Source organism: Diplotaxodon limnothrissa, linkage group LG17 (genome assembly GCF_057381915.1).
Source record: "Diplotaxodon limnothrissa isolate DT_005_m linkage group LG17, D_limnothrissa_male_GT1.1, whole genome shotgun sequence".
NCBI classification, from domain to species: domain Eukaryota; kingdom Metazoa; phylum Chordata; class Actinopteri; order Cichliformes; family Cichlidae; genus Diplotaxodon; species Diplotaxodon limnothrissa.
The window spans coordinates 23,669,958-23,689,000 of NC_140612.1; the positions used below are offsets into that span (position 1 = coordinate 23,669,958).

The 19,043-nt window shown below is 39.2% G+C and overlaps 1 protein-coding gene across 1 annotated transcript in view; it reads right to left on the reverse strand.

Moving 5' to 3' along the window:
- Positions 1-19,043, reverse strand: part of rassf3 (Ras association domain family member 3) — a 68,320-nt gene that overhangs the window by 5,977 nt on the left and 43,300 nt on the right. The gene's annotated exons all lie outside the window — the stretch shown is intronic.

Sequence of the window (19,043 nt, forward strand, 5' to 3'; positions counted from 1 at the left end):
TCCAAGGTGCTCAGGGTGAGTGTAGAGCTGCCAAGAAGAAGCTCTGCTTCTGCACAATCCTCGTTTCTGTTTAAGTTCATTAAGGAAAGCAACGAGCACCCCGACAGCTCGAAATGTGTAGAGTTTCATATTTTTCTCATCATGCAAAAAAATTAAAAAAAAGGATTCGAACAAACAAGTCATGCTAACATAAATCAAATCAAGCATTTTTTTAACCTCTATCATCTGATTTTTATACTATGCTTATTAAATTTTGATGATATAATCTGGTTATCCGGTGTTCCCAGGCAGAAAATGGATGGATAAATGAATAAATAAAGCTATTTAATAGTATTAAACCCAATCATATTTAGCCCAGTTTTATACGTGCAACAAGCCAGCTTTTTTTTTTATTACATATCAGCTTGAGAAGAGTAAACTTGTTAAGATCATGTTTGTTGATATAAGTGCTCTGCAACAGACAAAATGTAATCCCCACTTATATTTGTCATGAATATATTTTGTCAAAATATACCTTCCTGTGAATATAAACAGGAACAGGTGTCAAGCGTCTGCTTTTTTATTTATTTTTAAACTAACAGCTCTGACTGGAGGGCGAGTACATGACAAAAACACCTTTTTACATCAGTGTAGGTCTCATGATAAGCGACTGACTCCTAATTTTAGACTAAAACATCCTGGAGGAAAGAGCTAACACTTCATGAGAATTGCATTTGAAAATATAACAAAACAGCACAAAAAAAAAAAGAAAAAAAAAAGTGTTTTTAAGGAGAGAGACGTCTCGTCTGACTGACCGGAGGCCACGTGGACTTGAAGAGCATGCATAACCGATTCAAACAGCCTGTGATGTGTGTGGCATGTATGTTTGACAAGTCAGCCACACAACAGACCTCACTGTGAGAGTCGCAGATCACACATCAGCACTGTGGTTTTATAAATAACCCTAGAAGATAGGGGGAGGCCAGAGGGTGGGGAAGGTCCAAACTTAGGTCAGCTGATAGGAAATGTTCACAATAAAGACAAAAAGAACCAATATGAGAACACAAACATACACATCCAAACCCTTTTAATGAATCCTAAATGAGAATGCATTATATGTAACTGCAGGCTACGTGCGTAAAACTGTAATTCAGGTCACATGAAACAAATACGTTACATAATGGGTTGTAAAGTCAGGGATGTTGACCTCAGAGCCAAATAAAATGGTTTCTAGAAGCCTCTGAAGACACATGGCCACTTTTCAGAGGTAAGAAAGTGATTCATATGTAGCTCAAATAACAGCTGTTACCCACTTTAAACCTGAATACTGATGTTTTGGAGTTATAAATGACCACGAGGAAGGTTTAAATGTTTCCTTAAACCTTTCAGGAAAGCCTCCATGTGTTACAATTGGGGCTCAGGGGAAGTACCCAAGCAACAACTTACATATAAGGGCTATAGACTGCAGTTCCTCTAGTTGCCACTTTAGGATAACTCTAAAGTGAATCAATATCCAAAGACTCCCATCTTAAAATGGCAAAAATATTTTAACATGTAAAACAAAAATCGTCTTATCCTCTAAGAGCAGCATCCTCCTTTATAAGAACTATAAGGGGGTAAATCCTATGGATGTTCTGCCTGGCCTTTGTGGTCTAACCGCTTTGACTTATCGAAAGCTCACTGCAGCTCATCTAAACTCTTTAAAAAGCCAAACATTGTCTTCCTATAATAAAACCAATTAATTGTGTGGCCGAGAACTTGACATCTTCAAATTTTAATGTCAAAAAATTATCAGCAGATTATAGAACAACGGAGTAAATAATCTGCTCCTCTCCACAGATGTTGTTTTTTTACTCCAAGTCACATAATTTTTTAAAGCTACAACTTTAAGTCTCAAAGCAGTGGATTCCAGATGTTCAAAGCAGAATTTAAACCCGATTTCTATTATTTTCTGTTTATATATGAGAGTGCCAGTGCAGATGCTCTAGACAGACTTTAATTCCCCAGCAGTCTGAGCTTACATGGGCATAGTGCAGCTCTCCGCAGCATCTATTAAAAACCACATACACACACACACGCACACACACACGCACGCACGCACAGCAGAATCTAGGCAGGCTTTGAAGGCACATACACCCTTATATGGATAACACACGCACACAGTGCTCAAAGTAAAGACAAGGTGCCAATACAGCATGTGCAAACACTGAGGTTTATGGCTCTGAGAAAAAACAGCAACGCCAGTTTAGGTCCGCGCTAAAGTGCTTTATGTTTAAGGATAACACTAATCTGACAGATTTACTTCTCTGCAGCTACATTTACTTTACTCTTCTAATGCATGCTTACCTGATTACAAAAGAAAATATGGGGATCTTTTCAGGGGGAACTTGGCGGTCACTGCCTGAAATTATGAATCCCGTGCATTTATTGATGGTTTATGAGTTGAAGTAGGTCACTAAATGGATTAAAAGAAAATTTAGCTTGTTTTTTAGCTTCATTTGTTTGAGTTCTCAAAAGTAAGAAATTACTGTTTTACCTTTTGAGGGTTTCTGGGGTTTCAAGTTGTTGCATAAAAATAAGCAATTTGAAATCACTGCAAACAACAAAACAAGATAATAAAAATGATCATGCATGCATGTTTACTGAGCTATTATTCAGCCTCTATAGTGACACCTAAGTATGTACAGTTTTAGCACTGTGGTACTGCTATAGTCCTTCATTAATTAGTACACTATGATCAACACAATCCTTAATAATAATAATTAGTTTTTATTCTTAAATCTGTGACACATAAAATAAACCTTTATTTATTTATTTTTATTTCTTTGCCCAACCTGATCTTTCAATTTGGTATTTTTGCTGAAAGCTCCAAATACTCAGTTTTCCACCTCAGTCAACTCCTTTTGTGCTGTGAGAGACTTGACAAAACCTGTTTTAGGTTTTGTCAAGAAAGCCTGGTTATGTTGAACTTTACAGTACACGCCTCTGAAGTCACCTCCTGACACCCTGTTGATCGTAATCTGTCTGTGTAATAAGTCCAGACACTGACTCATTGGGATTAAAGCAGATCTGATCAGTCACACAGGCACAGAAACAAAGTCACAACAGTTCGAGTCCCTGTTTCACAGATGCTTTCATCTACTTGGTAATACCTGTGTCTACCTGAGTGTCGTGACGTTGATTTTGACCTGCTGGGGTTTTTCCACCATCGGTCTCACCTTTAAGTGGTTGCTAGGTTAGACGAGTCAAAGCTTATTAGCAGGAAGTGACAGATAAGCAGATTATGTGCCATCTCAATGTGCACACGGAGAGGACAAAAATGAAAGAGAAGGTAAGATGTGAGTGGGGATATGATAAGAAATACTTCCTCAAGGGGAATCCTTCCTTCCATGACTCTGCAGAGTTTGTGTTCGTTTGTGGGAGATCGTGTAGGTCAGTAGATAACCCTGCTGATCTACATCAGCTGTCCTCACCTCATCTTAAATAGTCAATTCAATGCTTCCACACACCTTCCCTCTAATGTGTTTCCCGATAAAAGTCCTAATTAACCAGTTTAAGCAGAGAAACAGCAGGATTAAAGTGACATTAGTACGAAGCAGGCGTGTGTGTGAATGTGGGCGTGTCAGCTTCTCCACTTTGAGCAGGGTAGACGGGGTTAAAGGTAACTGGGAGGGAGACGGTGACCACAATCCAAACAAACAGGACAAGCAGAGCACAGCGGAGCTGCAACACAATGAGGTCATGGTCCAATTTAAGCCTGCAGCGAACACTCCCACCAAAGCTGGAAGAGCAACGCTGCACTGAAGGGACAGAGGAGAACAGAAAGAAGGTTTTTAAAAAGAGGTCTGCCATGACATTATTAATCACAATGAGTCAAAGAAGGACAAAAAGGCCTTTAAACATCAGGCTCCACCTTTATCACTTCACTGAAGTCTACAGTTGGTATGTGTGGGAAGTGATTTCAGTGTTTTCTAGGGAAGTCTTGATTCTGCGTCAATTCAGAAGACAGAAGTTTTAAAGAAGTGCTGAACTGCTTCTTTAGAAGTATTGATTTGCACTAAAAGCTGAATATTTTCCAGCTTTGTGGCCAAATTTGTTGGAATTTTTTTCAGACGAGTGAATCCTAAAGTCCAAGATCCTGCATTACTTGTTTAAACAGACAGGGCACCAATATATATTATTAAGTTTGTATATCAACATGATATGTCTTATTAATACTGTGAGTATGCAAGACAGTGTATTCTGTCCACAGGTTGAAAAAGACAAAAGCTATATAGAAACATGCTGCTAATGGAGCATAAATGAGGTTTGAGTGGTGGAAGGTGATAAAGGCAATAATATGCTCAGTTAAACCACCGAAAAGTTGTGGTTCTTTTAAGTTTATTGTATCAAGACAGGTGACGTATTTCATTCACGACAGGCTATTAAAATGCTTTCCAAGTACAAAGTGGCAGTATTTATATTTGAAGAATAATCAGTGCATCAGACCAAGTGTAAAAACAGAACTGAGTCAGCAGGGAAAAGGAAGAGAAAGGCTGTATAAAAGTGAGGAGACAGAAAACGAAGCGCGAACAGAGGAAACCCTCAAAGGGGAGAGTCATATCAGGCTTTATGTTGAAGTAATCTGAAGGAAAACTGGTCTTTTGTTTTCTCTGGATCTTATCGCGCACACACCATTTGTCTCTGTTTAGCACCGTCACGCTCGTCTGCATCGCCTGTCTGTAAACACATGACATCACTGTGTGCATGTGTAGATAAAACACGCTTAGCTCAGACTAACACTGTGCACTTGTGTGTTAAAGGTGCTACAGGCAGACTAAACACAGTCATTCACCTAAACTGAACCTATATTTTAAAGGACAACAAAGACACTTCGAGTACAGCTGGGTAGTTTTCTGCCCTTGTCTTTGACTCAGATCTGTATGTTTGGGATAATTAAAGGCAAGTCCGTTTAGCAAAACATTGACAGGAGTTAACACCGGGACACTCCTCTATAGGTGCAATATATTACATCATTCTCTCAACTCTATCCCTCCTTTATCTTCAGTGGTGCTGGCGCTTTCATGGAAAGCTCTTGACTTTTTCCAGATTCTAGAAGATTCTCCAGTATCTGTGGTCTAGTTTTAATGTCACCTGTGTTTTCCTAAACAAATTCTTAAAACTTAAATGAAAAAAAAAAAAAAGCAATAAATGTTCATTACAAGCTTTTAAAGTCTGATGGGACATCTTTAAAGATTTCATTATCATCTGAAAATCATCATGAGACTAAAGAAAGCGCCAAGCGTCACTCTGGAGAAGCTTAATCATAGATTGTTTGAAATTCTGTTTTATGTTATAAAAATGAACAACGAGCCTTCATTTCTTACTGTAAACGGTGTATTTTAAAATTAATTCTGCCTGCTTCGAGGCCAGCTTCACATTTCTGTACTGACTCGATGACTACAAATCATGTTAGTTTCCCACTAAACTGAAATAATTAACCAAAAGTCCACACGGTGAACACGTTTATATCAACTATACTTGGCAATAACTTTGCACACACAAAAAGAAAGAGAAACTAGCAGCAACTACTGAAATTTATTCCCAATCTCTCTTTTAAAGCTGAGGCTACTTTCTACTAGGATAACAAAACAAAACAAAGCACCTTTTATTAATTTCCCCCCTCCACAGCCTCCCTCTCTCTGTTACTTCCTGCCGATCCATGGGGGGAAGTCGAGCCCAGCCACACCTTTCCTCTCAGCATTCCTACAGTAATGCACGTGCACATGCATGTGCAACATCACTTAAATGTCCCACAGACGTCCTCATACTGTTCTTCTGTAACAGACAGGTCGTACGCACACGTTCCAGAGTTACTCGTGCATCTATACATGTTGAGGTATTTTTCTTTTCTTTATTTCTGTCATGTCTATGTAATATTACATTGTCAGATACTTATATTAAACATGACCAAAGCTTCAAGGTCAGACGTATGCAGAAGTAATCCCAGTAAGGGTTGGGGAGATTCAGACTGCTCTAAACAGTTTTTTTCTACTCTTGTTTTTATATGATGTCATAGAGTGAGGGGATATCCCCGCCTACCTGCTGTTCAAATCATCCGTTTAAGAGCTGAGATGATGAAGATTTGAGAAGCTGCATCAAGGCTACGTATAAGACAAATAAGGATTACTTTGAACACTGAAACTTGCAAAGCTGCTCCAGCAGAGTAGCTGTAAACCACAATTATCCATTTTCTATAACCACTAGCTATCATTCATTCACACTTTGGATGATTTCCAGAGCCTCGAGGCTGACAAAGCTGCTAGATGCAGTCTCTGAGCTGTTATTTTAAGCTTTGTTAACTCTTCAAAAAAAAGAGTGAAAATATCCAGTGTTACTCCTCAACACAGCCCAAAGCTAAGATATTATGTACATGATTTATAAAGGGGAGGGGGAGAAGCTGCAAATAACACAGCTACCCCCAGCAAACTTTAGCAATTTCAGCTTAAATAAACAAAAACAAAAGAAACAAAACTGAAAAAGTAAAGTTACTTTAAAAATGCTTGCCAGGTGATTAAACGTGTATCACTTTGACTCTCAAACTAACCTGAGCAACATTAGCTTTTTGTTGTTCTTCTGATATCATTAAAGATATTATTGCCTTTTTCTTGAAGATTCAAACGTGCTCAAAAATAATCCGCATTAAAATGAATGTAAAGATAATTACAAAACCTCATCAAAAGAGAGGAGAGTCAGAATATCATTAAATACAATCCAAACACTTATTTATAGACCAAAATCAAGTTGATAATAAGTAAAATATTCAGCTTTAACCTCAAATATAAAGTTTAAAAACAGGCAAAATATGAAATAAGTCAGAAAGAAGAGAAAATGATGTTATTGTCTGCATGCCAAGAGGTAAAAACCTGCAGACTAAATCAGCAGGACCACACAGAGACATCACTTCAGCACAATGATGTGAACCAAACTGGACCGCTGACAATGCGTTCTGAGTGCGGTCAGGGAAGTACACCATGAAAACATGTTCAGGACACACAGTTAAGCCTCAGCTCAATCAGCAGCCTGTGAGGAGACCACCAGGCCACCCAGAGATGGAGAGCGCTCTGCTCCCAACACCGACAAAGACGTGCAGAAGATGGAGGAGGAACAGGGTTAGAAGAAAAAGCAGGGAGTGAGGAAAAGAAAAAGTAGAGAAAAAAATGAAATAAATCAAAACCGTTTCTGTCGTTAGCAGCTGTCATATTCTGACGCCACGTTTAATAAAGCCGAATCGCTTTTCTTCTCAGGCTCCGCTAACACTCAGGCTGTTGACACAGTTGCGTTGGAGATGAATACAACATTGAAAGCATGACGCCGCTGCTGTCTAACCGTTTGGGTCATCAGCCCAAACTGCTAAGTGCCTGCTGAGAAATGTTCTCATTAGCCTGAAAATGGCTTTCATTAACACAGCTACATACAGGGGAAAACACACTGCTGGGGAAAGACTCACACAAGCAATCGTGTCTATAACAAACCCTCGATCGATACAAATTAAGACTGATGTTGGAATAATGCATTATAATTTGGTCTATTCTGGTCTTGCCACACATGACAGCACAAATAAAATATATTTTTAGGACCTTATTATTCTTGATTTTAAGACCGTAACGATTCCCAGGAACACTGGCTGAAGTCGAGGCTTTGCACAAGAAGAATTGAGCAACAGACCCAAAGAGGTGTGTTCATGTGTGTGTGTTGGGGGGAGGGAGTGAGTAAGCATGTGTGGGCTGAGATTTTGAAACTTCATAGTTCTGACCTTGGAGGAAGGCAGTGAAACAAACGAGGTGTGTTCGAGCCAAAGATAATGGAGAGATCCCCTCGAGACTTTTATTCCACTGAAAACAAACTGCAGATTACTTTCAATATCATTTTCAGTTATTATTGATGACTGAATAAATCATTTATCGCCTGACCCATGAACCTGATCAATATGGAGGGTTTTTTTTGTCCTTTTTTCACTGATTTGTTAAAATGTACTTCTGATTACTGATTATTTTATTATTTTTTTGTCATCTATTGGCCAAGACATTCACTGAAATGCCCAATCTGACAGAACTTTGTGAAATAGTCATCTATTGATTAGTACGTCTGGACACTTTTCATGTTTTAGGACATAAAAAAAAAAAGAAAAGAAAAGAAAAGCAAAATGGGAAAAAAAACAAAACAAAACAACCCCCCCCCCCCAAAAAAAACATCCACATTTGGAAGCTGAAGGGTTGGCAGTGGTGTGAATGGTCTCACTGCTACAGTTTTTTTAGTGGAGTTTTTAACTGTAAATTAATTGGGTAGGTTTAGGTGATAAAAAAACAACAAATTATTTTTTCAAAAATGTTCAAATGCAATGGTTATCACCTTTTTCATAGGGTTCCAGGGGACTTGTACTCCTACGCTGTGGGTTAAACCTGATGTGCACCATCGCATCGACATCAACAGCCCAACCACAAATGTCCCATAAATGTAAACTTGCGTCCTAAACCGCAGTGCTAGAAATGAAGCATAAGGGTTGGATCCATGCTGCAGTTACAAAATATGCTGCCTGTGTAAATAAATTAGTTTCAAAGTCACGCTGATTACAACGAAAAACAACAACCAGAGGACAATTTGTGATGTTGAACACAAACGGAGCGCTTTTTCAGGGCTCTCTCACATTTTCCCAGGGTTGGAAAGACCTTAATAGCTGATAGTTTTGGTTAAACTAATATAATCTCCTGTCACATTGCTTATCCTTGATTTGAATCAACAGTTACAGTACGGCCCCAAAAATAGTGTTATTTCTAAAAAAAACAAAAAACAAAAAACATTTTCATCCTGATGGTCATGAAAACAAGTTACTGACCGACAATAACAAAGCTAATGTGAGGATGTCTGATGGAGTTAAAAACCCAGACACCAATAAGACTTAAAAGTTTAAAGTTTACTGAGGAGCTGGAAGACTACAGGAACCCCAAACCAGTTTTCCAGAGTCCTACATCGCCAACTCTCATGCAAAAGAAACAAACAAAACAAACAAACCAGCCTCATTAAATCCTCTAATGAGATGTTACAACCTCTCTGAGAGCCACAGTCATAATTTAGACAAACACGGCCAAAGAAAGCAAAAGCAAACAAACACAACGCTGGCAATGAAGGTTTGTGGAACAAGGTTCGCTGCTGGCAAACCCCCCACAGCAGCCTCAGTCGAGTCACACATGAAGCAACAGGACAGCGAGTCAGTCATATCTGAAAACATGAACACTAAATCAGCCTCAGGCAGTCTAACACTCCTCCTCCAGGAAAGTTATATTGAGCCCCTGTTGGGTGTGTAAGCACACATGTTTATGACTTTCTGAAGATACTGTAGGCGTCAGTCTAATTTATACGCCCACCACGAGCACCATGTGACCAGGTACATTCCCATCACCACAACTGTGGTTAGCTTTGTGTTGTACTGTTGATAAGATGGATTAAAGTGAAAATGAAGCATGTTAAATAAAGATCCAGCAGCCTTTTCAGTAATGCTGTGCTGAATAAACAGTGAGATTTTTAAGCAGTGACACAAGCCAGAGTGTAGGTTCGCTGGATTCAATTTTAGTGCTGCAAGTGTGCTGGAGACCACCATAAATACAGGAATATAAACAGAGTTGGTGGGGAACAGGGAAAGCATGCTACAACCTGATCATGTTGGACACAGTGTTGGGACGATGCTATTGTTTTAGTTGTTTTTATTTTCTTATGGTATTATTCCTTCTCTTTTATATTTTATTCCATCATTGTTGTGCATTTTACTTATTTTAGTTGCATTTTCGTTTGTAAAGCACTTTGTGCAGCATGAGCTGTTAGAAATGTGCCGTATAAATAAACCTGACCTTGACTTTGATTAAAATGGCACAAAAGTCAAATGTGACGCTAACTAGCAGATATTAAGCCAATCAAACATGCGAGTTGTGGTGAAATTAGATTAGAGACAGAAACGAGGCAAGTCTTCGATGGAGCTACTTCAGATAATAAACAATAACAAGGTCCAGGGCAGACTCCACCAGATAACACTAACAGCTAAGCTCATATGAGAACAAGGAGTAGTTGAGTAGTTGAATAGTTGCCAGTGAAAGGGTAAAAGTATACAGTCTTGTAAACAATGGTTAAAAACAGGCTAATAAAGCTAGCAAAACATTAAAAATAAAACCCCCACTGAAATCCTTAGTGCTTAAGGCTAAACTATATCCATAATGGCTGTGCATATATTATATATTTATTTTATTTATTTATTTAAATACCAGCACACAGTGACTCACCTGGTTACACAAAGACTTCCAATAGTATAGAAATCGATAGGAAAATGTCATTCACCTTCGCTTCACTGTGACCCTACTAAACATTTTATGATGATGTCCAATGGCTCATTGGCAGACATGTCAACCACAAGTCGTTCAAGCTCACCTCTCCCTGGTCACATCCAACACTCAGCTTGGGTCTTCAACTGTAAAACATCCTAAGCCAATAGGTGCCATGGCAGAGGCTACATCCATCTTTAACGCTTCAAAAGGTTTGATTTGATTTCCAACGAATAGCTGAGTTTTGGACAATTTTGGCACCACTACAACTTTGCTGAAAATTGGTTCAAACCTAACAATCCAAACCTGCGAACAGTTTCGAAAAGTTTAGGAAATCACAGCGATTTGCTGCCCTGACACTGACCTGATCATTCAAGTCTGGCCATGTTATACGAGCGTCCAACAAAAGTGCATATCTGAAGGAAAATAAGGAAAAGCATATCACTATAATTCCAGTTTAAACCAGTTACACAACCTAGGTCAGGAGCTTGTTGCAATCATATCATTTACTCATATTCATAGTCATTAAACTGATTCATAGTTTGTTTTATTATAACAGTCTTAAATTACATAAAGTAGTGCTAACAATTGTTGTGGCAATACAATGGAAACAATGAGCTGGGTCTGGATGGGCATTATAGTGAAAGCAAACAATACCTGTGAGATATGCAACTCCAAGTGGATGTTATGATGGATGAAGAGTGTAATGTTGCCCTATAGTTAGACCAGCCCTACACCAATTACACTATGGTGGAAAATCCTTTTTAAGAGTCTGAATAGCTCTCCACCTCCATACAAGAGTACACCAACGTTAAATCAGCTAGAACACAGGTTCGGTTATAATCAGCAAAAACCCAAATGTTGAAACCACACACACCAAGATAATGATCACCAGACCATTAAAAAAAAAAAAAAAAAAAACACAGACCGTGGAGGTTTTCAGTGTGACAGATCCAAGATTACTCTATTTCAAATGACACACAGGATGAAGGGTTACTTCACACACAAGTCTGTGAGTCTTCATACTGTCATCAGGGCTAAACCTAACGTTATGCATGTTATGGAGCGATGAGTGGGGCATATGGAAATTTACTGACAGACACACCAATAACACGTCTTTTTTAATGAACGGATTACTTAGGTGAGGTAGCTCGTCTGCCAAGGATCAGTGATGAAGTAGTACGGCGTTAATTTACTTCAATACTTTAACGGCAGCAAGAGGAGAACTTGTTTTTCTACTGTACCAAGGGCAGCAGATGCAGATGCCGCAGGTCTGTTGTTTTGGAAAAAGAAATGAAAATAAGGACAGTTGTGCATGAATGTCTTGCATTTCACTCTGATGATAACGAGCAAATTACAGAGAATCAAGACACCGTATGCAAACAATGTTACAGTGCAGCATAATAAATAGAAACCCAGACTTTTACATGGAATTCAAAATTCAATATGCTTTATACTATGAAGTAAACACCCTACAATAATACAGAGAAAACCCTTTCAGATGGCCCTCTATGACCAAGCACTTGGTGACAGTGGGAAGGAAAAACTGCCTTTTAACAGCATCAGGCTCAGGGAGGTTCAGCCATTTGCTGCAACAGGTTGGGGGTGAGTTTCAGTTGTACAACACAACATGTTCGTATTAGGAAGTACAGCTAGTTGTAAACCACTCTAAGCTTCAGCTGTCTCAATATCTAAAATGTCTCTGAGGCAGCCATGATTCATAATCATTTTTATGTTGCACAAAATGTTTCTGATGGCCTTATGGGTTCAATTGCCAGTTTCTTATCACACACTGAATAAAAACAACAAGTTCACCTTATACATTACGGTCATTATTAGGGAGAGTTGGTCAGGTAGGTTCACTGGCTAAAAAGTCGAGCATGATGTTGGTCTGAAAGGGACATCTTTGTGTAATTACTCTCCTTTGTGCAGGGGACTGTTTCCATGCTGTGCAGAGCTTGGCTCAAAGAGAAATTCAATAAAATCCAATACAAAAAAAGATTTCTTGCCTTTAGCAACTTCAAAGCTTTATACACAACACTTGATCTGAAATCACAACCAACTAAAATGCTGCCTTTATTTCTGTTATATAAGAAACAACACTGCTCACTCATCCTGTCCTTATTCATTACCCGCCTTTCCAAAAGCAGCTTCTTCTTACCAAAACTGTAACCGTTAATTTACCACAACATGTGCAAACAATAAAAAATAAATAAATCCTTGTCGACAAGAGAACCTTCAAAACCTGCAAGAGAAGGCCATCTTCATCACATCAGCACACATTCTCTGAAGACCTGATACAATTTATCATTATTTGAGTCTCACTTTCTCCTTCTGCACATCAAAGAGGGCTCCAGACCACCTCAAAGTGTGCTGTGGTTTGCTGATAATGGTGCCCCGGAGATCGCAGCCGGCGTAACTACTCCCAGATGAGCTTGTGTGACTGAGGGGTGCTATCTGAGACGGTGGTAACAGCAGGGACCAGCCGACGCATGCTTCATTACTGGTCATATAAACACAGAGCAGACAGGGCACGAAAGCCCACTGCTCACTTTCTCACAAACAAGTATAAATAACGACATATTGTCCTGTTGCTTTTGCATCGTGTTACATTGATTGTACACTTTGGGATCAGGTTTAAGTTCAGGGGGAAGTGCTCGCATACCAATCCCCTGAGTTAAGAAATGCTTTTGAAAAAAAAAATAAAAAATACACCTTTACATTGTAAGATCCACGTTCCATCTGGTGCCCTTTGACCCTGTAATGTGATGCTACAGGTGGCCAGTCTCTTCGCAGAGAGGTATGATAAATTAGTGGTGGCGGTGATAGTTTGTGATCCTCTTGACCACCTGTTCGGTGAGTTTGGATGATAGCCGTGCAGCAACGTGTCTGTTTCAGGCAGCTGGTTGTGTGATTCATCATTAGCCATGAGCAGGCTCACAAGTAAAGAGCAGGGTGAAAGAGTTATTGTGCAGCTGCAGCAGCTAATGATTATTTTTGTAATGAAAAAAAAAACATATCTTGAAATTCAGAGGACTCATCTATTTTAGTTACTGATGCACTAAATATAGAGAATAGAGGAAAGTCCTCATTTGAGAGGATGCATTAATGCTTGATAAATGGTAACCTCAGTAACACCGGTTTTGTTAAGGGACACTTTATGCCCCCTACAACATCTGAGGGACAACAATGGGAGAAGTTTTTTTTATTGCATAGTGCAGATGGCAATAAATAATGTGCTTTATTGCACTCTCCAATATGCTAAATATATATAAAGTCATGAAGACCTTTTTCTGATCCTTTTCCTCTTCCACTTTGTCTCCAGCATGCACGCAATCCTGACAAACACCTCATATTCTCCATGACGCAGGTGGTTTGATTCAAAGGCAGATTTATCTTATTATACAACACTGCTGTGCAGAGGACCTGTGTGTGCATGTGTCTGTGTATATAAGTGTGTGTGCTTCCAGGAATAAAAGCACTCTGGTTCTGTTTGAAGAGATAGCGAGGGCCACGCGGCTGAGAACAATATCACTTATGTTTCATTTGGAAAAGCAGAACATAAGAGAGGGCAAAGGCAAGAGTCTCATAAAAAGCTTTATATAACCTGGAGGCAATCAACAGAGATTGATCTCAAAGAACAATGAGCTGCAACACTACAACTAGTGATATCTTAAAGGGCAGTTTTTAGAGTTGAAGCAGTCGATGTGTTCAATTTTGAAACTACTCTAAAATAATTACAAGGCCCTCCTGCAGTAAAGTATGCAGAAGGGCCTTGTCAATTTATTTCTGTCAGTGTTTAAAAGCATCTGAAGCTAAGAATTCACCCTGAGGGGCCATTTAAACATAAAAAAGAAAGTCAGACAAATGCGAAGCATGGTGAAGACAGGTTTAATAGCATAGCTAGCAGGTCTCAAAGGGTTCACCATGTAAACGAAGGACATGGATTCCAGGTCTAAGCTTCCATAAAGTATGGGAAACCTGCCCTCACTTTATAATCTCTGCAAACACTTTCCACACAAATGTATGCGCTCAATCTGTTGCTTCAAGTCATATTGAATAGAACACCAAGGTGAATTTTTATGCTCTTTACGTCTAGTTTCAGCAAGCCCCGGCTCAGCTTGCAGCTTCACAACAGTAAAGATTAACCTGCTGTGGTCCTGAGGGAAATCATAAAAGTCCTAATGATAAACCCTCTGGGGAACATGAACCCTGTACATGTTAATTCATGGCACTCAATGCAATATCTGGTGGGACGTTTAAATCAAAACTGTACAATTTAAACCAATAATGCCCTGAAAGGCAAAGTCTGTAGATCCTGAAAGTCAGAAGAATCAATCCTCTGGGGAACATGACTGCCTGTACAAAACTGCATTGCAATCCATGTAATAGCTGTTAAAATACTGCACTCAAAACCATGAATATTTCCATTATTATAGCCTTGAAAGACAAGGTCAGGGGATCATGAATGTGAGAATGATCAATCCTCTGGGGAACACGATTTTGTAATTTTGTAATTTCTGTACAAAATATTATTCCAGGCAATCTAATAAGTTATTGAGGTACTTCCTACCCTGCAACTACATCATATAAAGGATTCACTGTGAACTTTACGACAATCAGCTACAGTGATAATCTTAATATCTGTCAAAGTATCACAAATAATATTCTGATCTCATGAAGCAGCCTTGAAAAGTTAAACATCAAGGTGATGACATTCTTCTTGGGCATGTTGAGCCTTCATTTACCAAAAGATTTAGTTCACTGAGATAGAAACACAATTTGCAGTTTAGAAACAACTTTCAGCACCTGGTTTTTCAAGTTGTATGAAAGCTTTGAGGCCTTCAATGTCAGCATTTACAAAACTGAAAGGAGACCTTCTGTTAACACCACCTCAGTGTTTACAGTTGGCATGGCAAAGCTGTGAGTCTAAACACACTAAAGGTTAACTGAGAGGACTTTAAACACAACTGCAATTCACACACAATCACATGATGCTTGATCTGCCAGATGACCAACCTGAGGTCTCTCACTGTGGCAGCTGAGGAAGTTATAATCACAGACTGACGAAAGACACGCCTGAAGTCCTTGTTTGTCTTTTTTTTTTTTTTTTTTTTTAATAAAAGGATGGACAGGGCACTGCTTTGCTTTATTACTGTATTTCCCCAGCCCTGAATATTGATTAGTGATCAGAAAAAATCAATAATTTTTGCAGCTTGCACAGAAATAATAAATGATAAAAAAAAAATAATGGCAGCCTCATTGCTATCCAGAGTTATTCCTGCCTGTTTGTGGGGTAAACATAATCATTATTGGTCTCCATAGTTAAGATTGTGTTAACTTGAGCATAATTTGGTGTTTTCACAACCACGGATGAAGGACTTTCTGAGAAAGCCTAATGACATGCAGGACATTGAGGTCTGCTGGTAGGTGGGGGTGGAAACGGCCACCAATAGATCGTTAGCAATGACTAAAGTTTCAAAATAAGAGCAAGGGGATTGCTCACTAGTAATATGGTTGTCTTGTTCTTTTGAAGAGATGAAAAATAAAAACTACAAAATGCAAAATGACTTGAAAAACAGTTGGCCAGCCTTTAATATGTATAGCCAGGCAGCACGCCAAAGTAAAGTCTGTGTGGGAAACACTAACCATGAGTTTAATCTGCATCTATTGATGTGGCCCAGTAGTCTTTGGCACGGTTCAAAGACAGCCAAGGACAAACCAGCTCTAATTCAAACTAAAACCTTTAGGACTTAATGGTCATGATATTGGACAAGAAGCTTAAACTGGGTACTCGTACTACAAAACCAAGAACTAGTACAAGCAACTGTCTGGACTGTGACAACTGTTTCAAAACCAAATGTGACAGCAGCAGAAAAAAAGGAAGAAGGATTTGCTGATGGTAGAATGACCTCTGCTAGAAAAAACAATTTGACATTACAATTATTTATGATGCAGCATGCCACCAACTCTTGTGAGAGGTGGACAAGACAGCAATGCCAATGAAAAGAATTTAAAACAATCCTGGAGCAGCGTCAAGAGAGAAAGACTGACACAAACAGAACAAGTCAAGACTAAATCTGCAATATGGCTACAGTTAGTGAACTCCAACAAAACTTGGGTGGCCTTGTTATAGAAAGAACAGGATATAGAGTTGAGAACAGACCACGGTGACATACAACAATGATGGAGGAAGGGGTAATGGTTGGAGGAGGTGAGAACATGTTGGACAGACAGAGGAAGGAAATCTAGAGAGGGGGAATGAGAGAAAAGATGGATTGGATTCACACAGACAGGAAAGACAACACAGGATTAAAACAAAGGTGGCGTTTTAAAAATAAATCAGCGCTGGCCATCCACAGCAGAAATCACTGACTCTGTATACACGTTTTTATAAAAATCCACTGGTTACACAGTGAAAAGACTTTAAACTGAAATTAGTGCAAACAATTCAGACTTTTTACGCTGAAAGAGAAGTACGGCTATGATATAATCACTTCCTCTCTTCTGGTCGCTCCAGCTGACTCTAACCACAAACGTCAAGTCTTTCTGGATGACATGCCATCGGTCATCAAGTCAGGTTTCAAAGTAAACAAACAATTTCCAAAGAATTACTTTCTTCCCTAAAGTCAAATCAACTGACTGTGAAAATCCAAACAAGGAAATACAGGACGCTACATTTCAGACATGCTCATGTTTAATTATCAGTATGTTAAAAGCTGGAGTAGGCAAAGGTTTTTGGCATAACTGGAAAGAAATAGTCATTTTATAGCGATAAGGCCAGGAGATTGGCCGAAGTTTCCACTTCAGTTCACTTTAGCTTTCTTCTCTCTTTTTTAATTTAAGTGAAAGTTCTCCTTGGGTTGATGACAACTGAATGTTACCTGCACTATTCTCAAACTGGGCAATTCGGCACAATCTCACATCACATGGATCTTATACTACAAAGGAGGCTGGCTAAAGACCGTTTAATTTGATTAAACTTGAGTCTGTTGGACATTTGTTTGTCATTTTTCATTCTATGAAAATTCAGGCAAACAATGCGTGTGTAACAGTAGTTTATAATAACCTCTCTGTATATAACTATATTTAAGAAGTCTGAAAGAGGAACTATACTCCTGCACCTGAGATCTGGGATCTTTGGCCAATCAGAAGTGTTAAGACCACATCTGTTGAATCCAAACAAGTAAGATATAATGGGCTGATTTGTGAAATTCCATCTGGAGAAGCTGGGTTCAAATCCCACATGAGACCATGTAAAACCAAATGACAGCAACTGTAGCATGTATGCATGTACATCTGCCCGTCCTCATCTGATGGGAAGATTTTAGAAGAGATAACAAATTATATTTAAAGTTAACTAAGACAAAACGTATCTTATTATTCTTTGTTTAATGTATAAGGTACTCATAAGCTGAAATCTTAAAGGAGACTATTCTTTAAGGCCAGCAGTCCAAAAAATGTGGGTGATGTGGATCTGAGGCAGCCACCTCCTTCAGCTCTTCCATGGGACACCGAAGGGTTTTCAATACAGCTGCGAGATAAAATCTCTCCACCTTGCCCTGGGTGTGCCCCGGGGTCTACTTCCTGTCAGACATGCCTAGAATATCTCGCTTCAGAGGCCTAAAACCAATATAAATGTCTCATTCAGATGTGAGAGCAACATCTCTACTTTGAACCCCATTATCCCTGAACAGATATTCTAATTTTCCATCTATGTAATTATTTGACCAGTCATAACTGCATTTTAGTTATATTTGGCCCGGTGAAGTAAAAAAATGCTAGGAACCCCTGCTATTAGACATAACAAAAACACAAATGTTCTCCAATAGAGGAAAGGAAGTTCAGTTTGCAGGTAAAAGAATGTAAGAAGTCTACAAAATAAAGTGGGAATAATTTGCAATTTGGGCTGTGGCAGCAGGAATACTGGTCTAACCAGACATATGAAGCAGGAGTTCACAGCAAGTAAGAGAGAGAACGAACAGGAAAGATAAAATCCTTATCTGTAAACCTCTACAACAGTCAGTCAGTCTGTCTATCAGGTACCCTTGAAGACAAAAACCATGAGATTCAACCCCCCCCCCCCCCCCACACACACACACACACACACGCACACACGAGATAAGGTGGTTAAAATCTAAGCTCAATAGCAGAAAATGGCCTTACTTTAATGTTTACTCGGATTCCTGTAGAAATTCCCATAAAAATCACATCTGATTAGAAGGTAAATCCAGCAGGACAAATACTGGTCTAACCAGACATATGAAGCAATTGTTACTATACCTGCCATTCTAAAGAAGATAGAGGGGGGAAAAAACAAAACACCTGGAGAAGGCTACAGGGTGCGGTCCGGGAAAATATACTGGACCATAAATCTATCAGCAGGGGAAGTGAATGATCAACAGTAGGGGGAGGATCCACAAACAAATACTATTCTCTCACACCGTGCTATACAAAGTCACGTCAGGCTCATCTGATGGGCGAACACGCTGACACAGGCTGGATGTAGCTCATACTGCTGAGCACTGTTGTCTTTACCTCCTTCAACAGTGTCATATTTATCAACACGAGCTGAGCAATAGCAACTTCCTGCTTCTGACTGGCACATTCAAAGATTCAAGTTCCTCTCATGAGTCTGAGTCTAACACTGCAGTTGTCATGTAGTACTCATGATTTATAGGCTGGGAATTCAGGCATTAGGAGTGGTGATGAGTA